Here is a 12,719-nt window from a genome sequence, read left to right as displayed (position 1 = left end):
GTTTTGATCTTCTGATGTTTTTATTATTCGATAAACGACAGCGTCATCTGCAAAGACGTTAAGACGGCAGCTGAGGTTGTCTTCCAAATCGTTTATATAGATAAGGAACATCAAAGGACCTATAACACTACGTTGGGGAACGCGGGAAATCACATTTGTTTTACTCAATGACTTTCCGTCAATTACTACGAACTGTGACGTCTCTGACAGGAAATGACAAATCCAGTCACATAACTGAGACAATATTCCTTAAACACGCAATTTCACTACAAGCCGCTTGTGCGGTACAGTGTCTAAAACTTTCCGGAAAACCAGAATTATAGAATTGATCTGAAATCCCTTATCAATAGCACTAAGCACTTCATGTGAATAAAGAGCCAGTTGTGTTTCACAGGAACGCTGTTTTCTAAACCCATGTTGACTATGTGTCAATAGATAGTTTTCTTCGAGGTAATTCATAATGAAGTGGCAATTGGGTCGTTACCACTGCACTGAAGCAGGTCTCTCTGTTATGGGCAGTGTGACTAAACACCAGGTTTTAGAGGAACAAATGGGCAGTAATGGAGTATAAATGAGGCTGAATTTGAGGATAGGACGTTATTCGAGTCAGGGACTTGGTAATTGCTGAGTAGCCGCACTACAATGCTGGAGCACCACTGGCCAATCAGACGATTGGGCAGCGCCAGCAGCAGCCTATGGTTCGAGACCAGGCTGTGTCTGCCGCCACACTGGCTCCTTTCTGAGACTTGGCGTCATAGCCCTGCTGGCTTGCTGTTCCTGTATGCTGCCGCAAATGATGAGACCCAGGAAGGGACTCGACGTCACATCGTCAGCCCAGGTCTATCGCCTGTCTGACGGGCATGGGTTAACACCAACGCAAAACTGCCTCCACAACCGCAGAGCAAAGAGCAGCCAGGTCGCCTTCTGGCGTGTCACTCCCCTGGGAAGCGCCGCTGTCGCAGCTGCCTGTGGCCTCGCCCTCGATGGTTACTTTTACCCATTCTATATACTACCTTTTCACAATCTTCATAATACCGACAATAGAATCGCAATTAAATTTTGTCACAGGGTACATGACAATCGTCATTTGCTTCCATTATTACTTTTTTCTCATGTAGACACGTTTATATGGAACGTAATCAATAACACACTCAATAATTATCAGTGGCCACAGGAAAATCTGCACGCTACAGTGGAACCCAATTCACAAGTTCTTTTTACGATCACTGGTGTGACGCGATCGGTTAAATGCTGATTGGTTCAATCAGTTTAGAAGAGCGAATAACAAGACTGAATGATTTGCATGTTAAAAGCTTGAGAGCGTTCTCCTGGCCTCAGAAACTGCAATGTACTTCCAGCATTATGGAGACCCTCTTCATTTTACCAGACGTACGAGAAAACGTCTCAGCCGCTCTTCCCTAGTCGCTGGTTTGGTCGTAGTAGTCCAATTAACTGGCCAATAAGATCGCCAGGTTATACATCATTAGATTTTTGACTTTTAAGTTGGGTGAAGTCTCAGATGTACAAGCGAATGATATGTACGAGAGATGAACCGCATGGTCGCATCATGGACACTGCTACCCTCATTAGGGAACATGGGACTTAACATCTGAGGTCATCAGTCCCCTAGAGCTTAGAACTACTTAAACCTAACTAACCTGAGGACATCACACACATCCATGCCCGAGGCAGGATTCGAACCTGCGACCGTAGCAGTCGTACGGTTCCGGAGTGAAGCGCCTAGAACCGCTTGGCCACCGCGGCCGGTGCATTGAAATTGGCGCTGGGATACTCCAACACTGATTGTACACCGTACATCAGCTGTGATGTGACGTGTACGATAATACTTTGAGATGAATGTGCTAAAAATCATATTTTTGAGCTGATAGTTTGTTAAACTAATAATTATATATTTACTAACTGTTGTAAATGAGTGAAGCTGGCAATTTATCGAAGAATACAGAAAATAAATAACGATACCGGCCGGTGTGGCCGTGTGGTTAAAGGCGCTTCAGTCTGGAACCGCGTGACCGCTACGGTCGCAGGTTCGAATCCTGCCTCGGGCATGGATGTGTGTGATGTCCTTAGGTTAGTTAGGTTTAATTAGTTCTAAGTTCTAGGCGACTGATGACCTCAGAAGTTAAGTCGCATAGTGCTCAGAGCCATTTGAACCATTTGAAATAACGATGTACATTAAATGTGTTCTGTCTCGAAAATCATTCGGAATAGGGCATGTGCCTGTATGAAGTGTTTTGCTTCAAATGATCGTTCCTGTGATGTCCCTTAACGTTGACCATTCCTCCTGGGACACCATGTTTGCCAGGAATGTGTGTTGGAGCCCTTGCTGTTCATGTTGAATATTAATGACAGTGCAGAAAATATTAACGGTAACCTCAGATTTTTTGTAGATGGTGTAGTTATTTAGAATAAGAGCTGCCTGAAATACGGTCCACAGATATTTAGTCTAATCTTGATAGAATTTCAGAGTGATGCAACACCTGGACACTTTCTTCAAGTGCTAAGAATGCAAAATTATGCACTTCGCAAAAAGAAAACGTTGTAGTATTTTATAACTAAAATATCAACGAGCCTTAATTGGAGTCTGTGGTGTCATCGCCAGACACCACACTTACTAGGTGGTAGCCTTTAAATCGGCCACGGTCCGTTAGTATACGTCGGACCCGAGTGTCGCCACTATCAGTGATTGCAGACCGTGCGCCGCCACACGGCAGGTCTAGACAGACTTCCTAGCACTCGCCCAGTTGTACAACCGACTTCGCTAGCGATGGTTCACTGACAAAATACGCTCTCATTTGCCGAGACGATAGTTTACCATAGCCTTCAGCTACGTCATTTGCTACGACCTAGCAAGGCGCCATATTCAGTTACTATTGATATTGTGAATCATGTACCGTCAAGAGCGACGTTCATCATTAATGGATTAAAGTTAAGTATTCCACCAGCTACGTCCGTTTTTCTAAAGTCTAATTTCCTTGTCCTGTTCCAGACCTCACGCCTGCCTGCGTGAGCTAAAACGCGTGCCTTTCGGCCTCCTCTAGTAACACGGTGTTGGCTCTCCTGCCAACCACAACAGAATCTGTCAACACATACAAATACTCGGATGTAACAGGTTTTGAAGGAATGAAACGGGATGATCGCAGAATTTAAGGAAGAAGAGACACACGGCAATCATTCGCGACCCATTAGTTTTACTACTGTTGCATATCTAGATTTCGGCTCTAAGTAGCCGTCTTCACATATGGTTCAAATGGCTCTGAGCACTATGGGACTTAACATCTGTGGTCATCAGTCCCCTAGAACTTAGAACTACTTAAACCTAACTAACCTAAGGACATCACACACATCCATGCCCGAGGCAGGATTCGAACCTGCGAACGTAGCAGTCGCGCGGTTCCGGACTGAAGCGTCTAAAACCGCTCGGCCACCGCGGCCGGCTCTTCGCATATGCAAGAGTAAGAAAAGAAATGCGACTGAATGCTGTGGTTGGCTCCTTCCTTGTAGTCTCGGGTCCTTGTGCACAACAGTTCCTTGTGGAATCAAAGCTGATCGCAAAACTGGTAGGTTTTTGCAGATGATGTTTGCGTTTTAAGAAATGCCATTAGAGGGAAAGCATCTGAAGACATTGTTAATGATGTTTTTCAAAGGGTTATTAACTGATTCTCGGAAACTGGACTCTCCTAAATTTTTTGGGAAAATACAGTGTATTCAATTCTGCACAATAAACAGAGTAATATCAACAATAGACGTGGCACAAGAACAGGAGTCAGTAAACAGGGTAGAATGCTTCAAATTTTTGGGTCTACATACTGATGAAAACTTGAACTGGAAGAAGCGAACTGCTGAGTTTCTCAAACAGTTAAGTTCACCCACTTTTGTTCTCCATCGCGCCATAAGCTGTGGTGGCGCGCGCCTCATGGCCTGCATTTAGAGTGAGGGCGCCACGTGGTTGCAGCGCCCAATAGCGGCGCCCCTGATCAACACAGACTCAAAGCAAGGCCTCGGCGCTTGTTGGTGACGTCACGTCAACTAGGCACGGCGAACGCCAGGTCTGCTGCAGGCAGAAACGCCTGGGCGTGCTTATCACTACAAATCTCTTATTTTTGGACAAAATGTTTGGTATTGTTTTGGATTCTGCAGTTTTATTTAGATGAAAGATTTTCTTACTATTGTAAAGCTACAAATGAAGATCATAGTTCTGTATTACTGAATCTTGTCGAAACAAACGTAGATCAATATGAGAAGATGCTTTGTCCCACTGCAAGCTTCGGAAATTTTACACTCAAGTAACTATATTTACTTGATCCATTTTGTTATCGAAACCTACCCCAAACCCCTTACAATTACCTCGTTTTTTTTATTTATTTATTTATTTATTTTCGTTTGACATCATCACTGGAAATGTGAACTAATTTACATGTGTAAATGTCCAACTGTTGCCAGTCATTAGATTACAGTCGTTTTCAACGAAAGGAATTCTAAACAGGAAATGAAATAGCTTCATACATCGAAAATACTGCTGAGCTTAAACTTTTTTAAACATGCACATTAGAAAAGATAAATATTCCCGTCTTGCAACTGATAGGAGAAACTTTATAGGATAAAAAAAATTATTTGATAAAACAAGTATCTCTCTTTTGCCTCTTCTTCTGTCTCCCACCCCCTCTCCCAACGTGTACAATCGCAAGATATTTCATTAACATTCAGTGCTCCTCACCCCATAGTCAACCAAGATACCTAAGAAGAGTACCAACATGTTCACAGTTTGTTGTCAAAGCAACCCAGTACAAACGTAACTTCCTCAGATTTACAAATAAGGTAAAAAAGCACGAATTCTGTTGCTGCTAGACCATGAAGTTGTTTTTGTATGTCAATCCTTAAAACAGGTGGAAATTTAAATTCAGTAGTACACTATTTGTTAAGAAATGTAATGAATTGCAGAATTAATTGATTGCAGAAATCTCTCAGACCAATGTGTGTTGGTAAACTACCGCCAATAGTTTCACATATTCCTGTGTCAGAGAGGGAGACACCACCATTATGAGTATGCCTGCAACAGACATGGCGTTCGCCGTGCCTAGCTGACGTGACGTCACGAACAAGCGCCGAGGCCTTCCTTTAGAGTCGGTGTTGCCCTGATAGAGTATTTAAGCGCCTGCCTCTCACTCAGCCAACGAGTCTGATCTTTCGTACGTCTGTGGACACAGCTTAGTTACTTACTTTCTTGTTCCGTGTACGAGTGGACGTGGTTGTAAGGTTTCCTGCTGACTCCGTTGTTTCGATCTCGTTGTTGTTTGTTCTGTCCTTCGTAGGTCGTTTCCGTCCTCTCCCGTTGTACTGTTGTTCGCGGGCTGCTCCGCGGGTCCCGCCGCACTTTCCGTCACTTCAACCCCACGACCTTTCCCGTCGCAGTTACAACAACCATTTGCACAATAACGTAATGTCTGGCAGGTAGCGCAGCAAGATTTATATATATATACATATATATGAGAATCATTTTCCGTGGACAACCCAGTTCTACTTCATGGACGAACTTATCTTTAAATGCCGGTAGCCTGAGAAAGAAAATATTTTTAAATGTAGTTGAGCGATAATAGGACAAAAAATGTGTTCGTTAATGTAAACAGTCGTCATATATACGTACCCTGTAAACTGAATAATTGCATATCATTTGCTTATCCGTAGGCAAAGCAGATCGCAGAATTCGTTTCATAAGTAGAAGACTAGGATGTACTCAGTCTTCAAAGGAGACTACTTACAAAACACTAATACGACCCTTCCTAGAATATTGCACTAGTGTGTGTGATCTTTTCCAAATAGGACGAACAAGAGCACTGAACGTATACAGAGAAATGACACAGCAACGATCACAGGTTTGTCTGATCTACAGGACAGTGTCACGGAAATTCTGGAGAAACTGGCTTGGCAGACATCTACATACAAAGTGTCAGGAACCAGTTTTAGTAGACCAATTTTAGAGTATACTACAACTCCTCTACAGCAATCGAGAGGGCAGGATTAGGTTAATTCCAGCGACTATAAAGGCATACAAATGGCAATTTTTCATGAAATCCGTACGTGAATGGAAGGAGAAGAAACCCTAATTAGTTCAGTTGGATGTACCCTCTACCACACATTTCATAGTGGTTTGCAGAGTCTGTATGTAGATACACAGGGGTTCGACAATGGATGTAGATATACAGGTGTTGGACAAAAACTTGGAAGCACTGAGAGAAATACAAAGAATGCTTGAACATAACTGCAGATGCTATCAAACCTGCTTGGTGCGCTGTTGTATTTGATCACGAACGGCACCTGTGCAATGCCCTCAATACGTTGCAAGTGTCAGTCGTGGTCAGAAGAGCGTTCTGTGCAGCTGTAAGTGTATTATGTCAGAGGTAAGTGAATTCATAAATGGCCACATTGTTGGTATTTTTATGGTATTTGCTTCAGTTACCAAGTGGCTGAAGTGGTTCGTGTTTCATGAGGCACCGTATCAAAGATTTATACCGAATACAAAGAGAGCAGAAACGCGCCCTCTTAGTCACAATGAGTACGAAAGTGTGTGTTGAGTAACTGTCGCAAATGATCACTGAAGAGGAGTGTGACGAAAAGGAAGAGGACCACAGCTATAATAATCACTGCAGAACTCAATGTCGCACTCGAGTACACTGTCAGCTCCAAAAGCCAGGAAGGGGTCTTCATAAGCAGAGAACTGCAGTCCGATGTGGAATTTCAAAACAAAGCATTAGTGACTGCAATGGGTGTAAAACGAAAATGTGGTGCTGAAGCCATAAAACCTTAAATATGGAGCAATGAATGAAAGTCCTTTGGTTGGCTGAGTCTTGTTTTACACTGTTTCCAATTGCTGCCCGAGTTAATGTCTGCCACATGCATGTTCCAAGCCTATGTTACAGACTGCTTGCTGCAAAGAGCGAAACATGGCGAGGGTTCGGTGATAATTTGGTCAGCCATACCCTGGTATTCCTTGGACACCATGGTTACTCTACAAGGTCATATTGCTGCCAAGGATTGTGTGTCAGTTTTGTCTGATCAGATCCACTACATGGTACAATATTTGTTCTCCAATAGTGACCTGCAGCATCATCGATAGAATGGACTGTGGTCCTTTGGTGCACAGCCGGGTGGAGGGTCTGAATCAGAGGCTCAGGCGGTTCTGTGACGGTGTGGGTTGCAGATTTCTTGACATGCGCCATCAGGTGCTGGGTTTCCGTGTTCCGATTAATAGGTCAGGAGTCCACTACACACAGGAAGCTGCTACACAGGTAGTGGGGACTGTGTGGAAGGGACTGCGTGGTTTTTTAGTTTAGTGGGCCTCAAGGAACCACAGAAAGGGCGTCCGTCTAAAAGGGGGTAGGTAAAACACAGTCAGTTAGTTGTAAAAACTATGGGTATTATACTTGTTAATTGTTGTAGCTGTGTTGGGAAAGAACCAGATCTCCAAGCCCAAATAGCCAGCACTGAATATCAAATAGCTGGCTGGCTAAAGCCGGAAACAACTTCAGCAGAAAGGAGACAATCTCAGTAGTCGTCTTAGATTGCTTGCAGAAGATGCTGTTATTTACCGTCTTTTAAAGTCATCATATGACCAAAACAAACTGCAAAATAAATTAGATAAGGTATCTGTATGGTGCGAAAAGTGGCAATTGACCCTGAATAAAGTAAAGTGTGAAGTTATTCACATGAGTACTAAATAAAACCGCAAAATTTCGATTCACGGTAAGTCGCACAAATCTGAAGGCTGTAAATTCAACTAAATGCTTAGGGATTATAATTATAAATACCACAAATTGGAACGATCACATAGATAATGTTGTTTGTACAGATAACCAAAGACTGAGATTCGATGGCAGAACACTTAGAATGTGTGACAGGTTTACTAAAGAGACTGCTTACACCACGCTTGTCCGCCCTATTCTGGAGTATTGCTGTGCGGCGCGGGATGCGCATCAGATGGGACTGGCGGATGAGATCGAAAAAGTACAAAGGAGGGCAGATCGTTTTGCATTATCGCCAAGTAGGTGGGATAGTGCCACAGACATGATACGTGAATTGGAGTGGCAATCGTTAAAACAAAGGCGTTCTTCGTTGCGACGGGATCTTCTCATGAAACTTTAATACCAGTTTTCTCCTTCAATTGTGAAGAAATTCTCTTGGCACCCACCTACATAGGTAGAAACGATCATCACGATAAAATAAGAGATATTAGGGCTTGCACAGAAAAATTAAGTGCTCGTTTTATCCGTGCGCCGTTTGTGAGTGGAATGCTAGAGAGACAGCTTGAAAGTGGTTCATTGAACCCACTGCCACGCACTTTATTGTGAATAGCAAAGTAATCATGAAGATATAGATGCTGTGTTCCAGGAAGACATTACTCCTGTTCGCAGCTCACATCGTCCAAGACTGGTTTGTGACCAAGAGATTGAGTTGTCGCATCTCCCCTGGCCACCGCAGTGACAGATCTCAGCATTATGCTGCCTTCATCGTCAAATTGGGAATGAAGTGTACGTGATCACTACACGCTTCCATCATCACTACCTGAAGTTCCCAATATTTTTCAGGAACAATGGTATAAGATTCCCCTGAAAACCGCACAGTACCTGTATTTCGCCAGTTTGTGACTACTAGAATCTGTTTAGAATGCCAACGATTTTCCTACACCGCCTTAGGCGTGGTAAGATGTTGTACTTTTGGTTTTTCCATATTTGTGTCCGCGCTCAGTAGATGTCATTATAGACTATTGTTGGAAATGACCAAGTTACGAAGTTCCTCGTTCATGGGGTTCGGCCTACAGGCCGCATGTTGTATTATGCTTCTGCAGAGATGGCTGTGTGCTATAACATTGTTCAAGGGAACAGGAACAGTAGTAAATCCGGCATCTGGCTATCCGACACACGACAAAGCGTCCTAACATTCCTGGAGGTACGCCTTCGCGTACTCCGCTACCGTCACACCAGCCCGCCTTGCGCCGAGCACACACACACGCATACACACACGCGCGTGCGCACACAAACAGACACGCGCGCATGCGCAATCACTTCCATATTTCTGTGTAGGAGAAAACTCCTCTCCGTAGACGAAAGCTCAAACCCAGCGAGGTGGCGAAGTGGGAAGACACAGGACTCACAGTCAGGAGGTCAGTGGTTCGAATCTCGGTCAGTGCATTTACGTTTAGGTTTCTTTCTCATCATTCTCCAGTCTAAGCTTATGTTTGGAAGACTGCAGGAAACCTAAATGTGGATGGACTGACTGAGATTCAAATCACTGGTCTCCTTACTGTGCCTTCTGGTTCATCCCACTTCGTCACCCCGCTGGGTTTTATTAATGAAATTTGGTGAATGTGGTGGATGCCCTCTGTGTAGTTTATAACGTTTTATCTTATCACAAGTTCCTTCGCATTTGCCGGTTCACGTGAGGTAGCTATTTTTGGTGTATCAATCAAACAACAGATAATAAACAAAATTTGCAGCACATCAGCAGTCCACATTGTATTTTACGTACGATGTGGTGCAGCCATGGAAACGCTGAACTCTCATTTAGGAAGATTAACAATTCCTGATCTTTGTCTAACTCATTTCATGCATATGATGTTATGGTTTCTTCAATAAGGTTATGGCCAATTTCTTTGTAAACTGCTCTTTCAAGTAAGGCAGTGGCGCTTTGTAATAATTCTGATTCAAGGTACGTTAAACTCTAACCTTCATTACCACAGATCACAGAGCGAAACATAATACTCACGAGTAAAAACATAGATTATTGTCAGTGTAACAACGAGCTGGCTAAAAATCCTATGAAATGTTTAAAATGCTCCATCTTTGGTGTTTCTTAGTATAATTGCATTAACTAGTTTCCTGCTTGAATTTTTCCGTTCTCAGCTCAGACACATTTCCCTATATATGCAAAGCGTGACCCGTTCTTATCAAAAGCCTTTACAAACTGCTTCAAAAGGCCCAACTTGATTTGCAGTGGACGACAAATGATTTTCTCTCATCCAACTAAGGGGTCGTTAATGTCATTCTTCCTCCCTACGTACATGTTTTCTCACTTTGGCCGTTCTGTTCATTGAAGAGGACTGTGACGAAAAATAAGAGGACCACAGATATAATAATCACTGCAGAACTCAATGTCATACTCGAGTACACTGTCAGCACCAAAACATCAGGAAGGGGTCTTCATAAGCAGAGAACTGCAGGCTGATGTGGAATTTCAAAACCAAGTATTAGCGACTGCAATGGGTGTAACAGGAAAACGTGGTACTGAAGCCATAAAAACTTCAATGTGGAGCAATGGAACTTTGATGTTTCTTACTATAGTTGCATTAACTAGTCTTGACTGAAAACGATAGCATTAAAATTCGTGTAAAGTGCTATTTATTTGCATAACACCGGAGTGTTTTGAGCCAAGGAGCTCAAAATTCTAAAATAGAAGATTTTAATGAAATATATGTTATACTGTTTTAATATAAGTCCATGGATAAAAATTAAACTATAATTTTACTATTCTGTTATATAAATATTATTATATCCAAAATAAATAGTCATTGATGATAAAATCCAGTCCCTGAACATTTAGGAAGCTTCTTTTCCATGACATTCTTGAATGTATTATGGAGCGTTCCATTTTATGAATTCGAGCAGTAAACTGCAGTCACGGCCATATCCGATCCTCCTTGGTAGCGTTCCTCGACAGTTTTCATATTGCAGAGTTGCCTTATTTGTGGATTGTCAAATATTCCTGCTTGAATTTTTCCGTTTTCAGCTCAGACATTTTTCCCTATATATGCAAAGCGTGACCCATTCTTATCAAAAGCCTTTACAACCCGCTTCAAAAGGCCCAACTTGATATGCAGTGGACGACAAATGATTTTCTCTCATTCAACTAAGGGGTCGTTAATGACATTCTTCCTCCCTCCATACATGTTTTCTCTCTTTGGCCGTTCTTTTTCAGCACTGTTATGTTTGTTGTCTCTGCTATTCCACAGTCACAAGAAGCACCTTGCTAACCAAGGAGAAAGTTTACCATTCATAAGTCTAGACAAATCATCCATTAATGTTTATGAGACTTAATCTTCTCAAAGTTCAAAACTGTGGGTTTATGTTCTTCTTTAACTTCCCTTGAGGGACCAGCTCACATTGAACTAAATTTGTTACCATTGTGTATTAGTACAAATTTCAAACTTGCCTTGAGCTGTGCACAAACACAAGAAAATCAGCTAGTAAACATTCAGGAAGTCCTATTTCCTCAGGTGTCCACTAATTTCGTGCAGAACACGAGATTGTCTTCTTGAGAGTATAAAAAATAAAAATGAAGGGCTTCCTGGATCAACAGGTCGATACGACACCAGCCTGGGCAAAACCGAAAGATACGATTCCACATCCATTTGTTTAACATTTATTCCGATTTAGATCGTATAGTATGAGATTTACGACTCTTATATAGGTACACGATACTTTGAAGTATTTACGAAATAGTAGCCTGTTCTTTTCCAAATTTACCTCTTTAGTGCGAGTTAAACCATGAAAACATAAAATTATGAGAACTGGTCATCCTACAGATTTAATTTTACAGAAGTCTATATTTAAGAAGTATTGTTGACCTTAAAGGTTTTTATTGGATTTCATTTCCTATATAAACAGTTTTTCCCATATATGACAGTTACTCACCAAAATTCCAAATGTCATATGAGCTGTAGAAAAATGTAATTGTTTGGTTATCAGACAATAGTCTTCAGTGTATTAAAAAACCGCAGTTAACTTCACGAGAAAATTTCTGCTTGACATAATAATTTAATACTGCAATATGTAAACTAATCTTGGGACATGGTGTACTTTTATATCTCTTAATTTTACTACAGGAATATATAAAATTTCTTTTACAAATCGCATTTTTGTAACCATAAAAGATATAATTTTTGCATAAATCGCCACTGTTTGTAAAAACAGATGTCCTACTAATAATTATTTTGACAAAGGAAATTCTAGAACATTTTGGACAAAAATTTTGTGTTACATAGAAGTGTATGCATCCCAAATCAGATTTGGCATAGTTGTTAGCTGAGTTGACTTTCAAGATTTTGTATGTGACACATGGTGTGTAATGTTTTTGCTATCAGCAAACATCTAAAAATGAGTTCCTTCTGAGTGAAAAGAGGTTTTGGTGATAAGACTACGTTTTTTTGTCTTGTTGATTGGTAAAAAAAGTTGACACTAAGAAAAAACTGTGTATTATGTTTTACTATAGGTAACAAACAAATTCTGAAATAAATCCCGAAGAAATCTTAAGAAATAGTAGCTTCACAAGCTAGTAAACAATCTGAGAACCTATTCATACCCAATTTGCGAATGCTGCCTCTTCACATTGAAACAAGATGAGTATTTACCTTTATTCTACAAATTGTTTAATCATGTCTTATAAGGGTCATTTTCTCTTGAAGTTCCATTGAACTAAACCTATTACATACTTACAGCAGAGATTTATTATAAATCAGGGATATTTTGCCTCAGATGGTCCATTTTAATAGCAAGAAGGGTACCAGAATTTTTCAGTTGTATGGTAAAAGGTAACCTTGGTTTCTTGATCCGGTACATTTCTGTTGGAAGCCAGTAATTCAGAAGCTTCTTTTGACGGGTTGAGATCCCTGGTGGGTTATTAACTCATCCCAGTTTAAAACCTGAGGAATT

Source organism: Schistocerca piceifrons, chromosome X, assembly GCF_021461385.2.
Source record: "Schistocerca piceifrons isolate TAMUIC-IGC-003096 chromosome X, iqSchPice1.1, whole genome shotgun sequence".
NCBI classification, from domain to species: domain Eukaryota; kingdom Metazoa; phylum Arthropoda; class Insecta; order Orthoptera; family Acrididae; genus Schistocerca; species Schistocerca piceifrons.
This window is presented reverse-complemented; position numbering follows the sequence as displayed.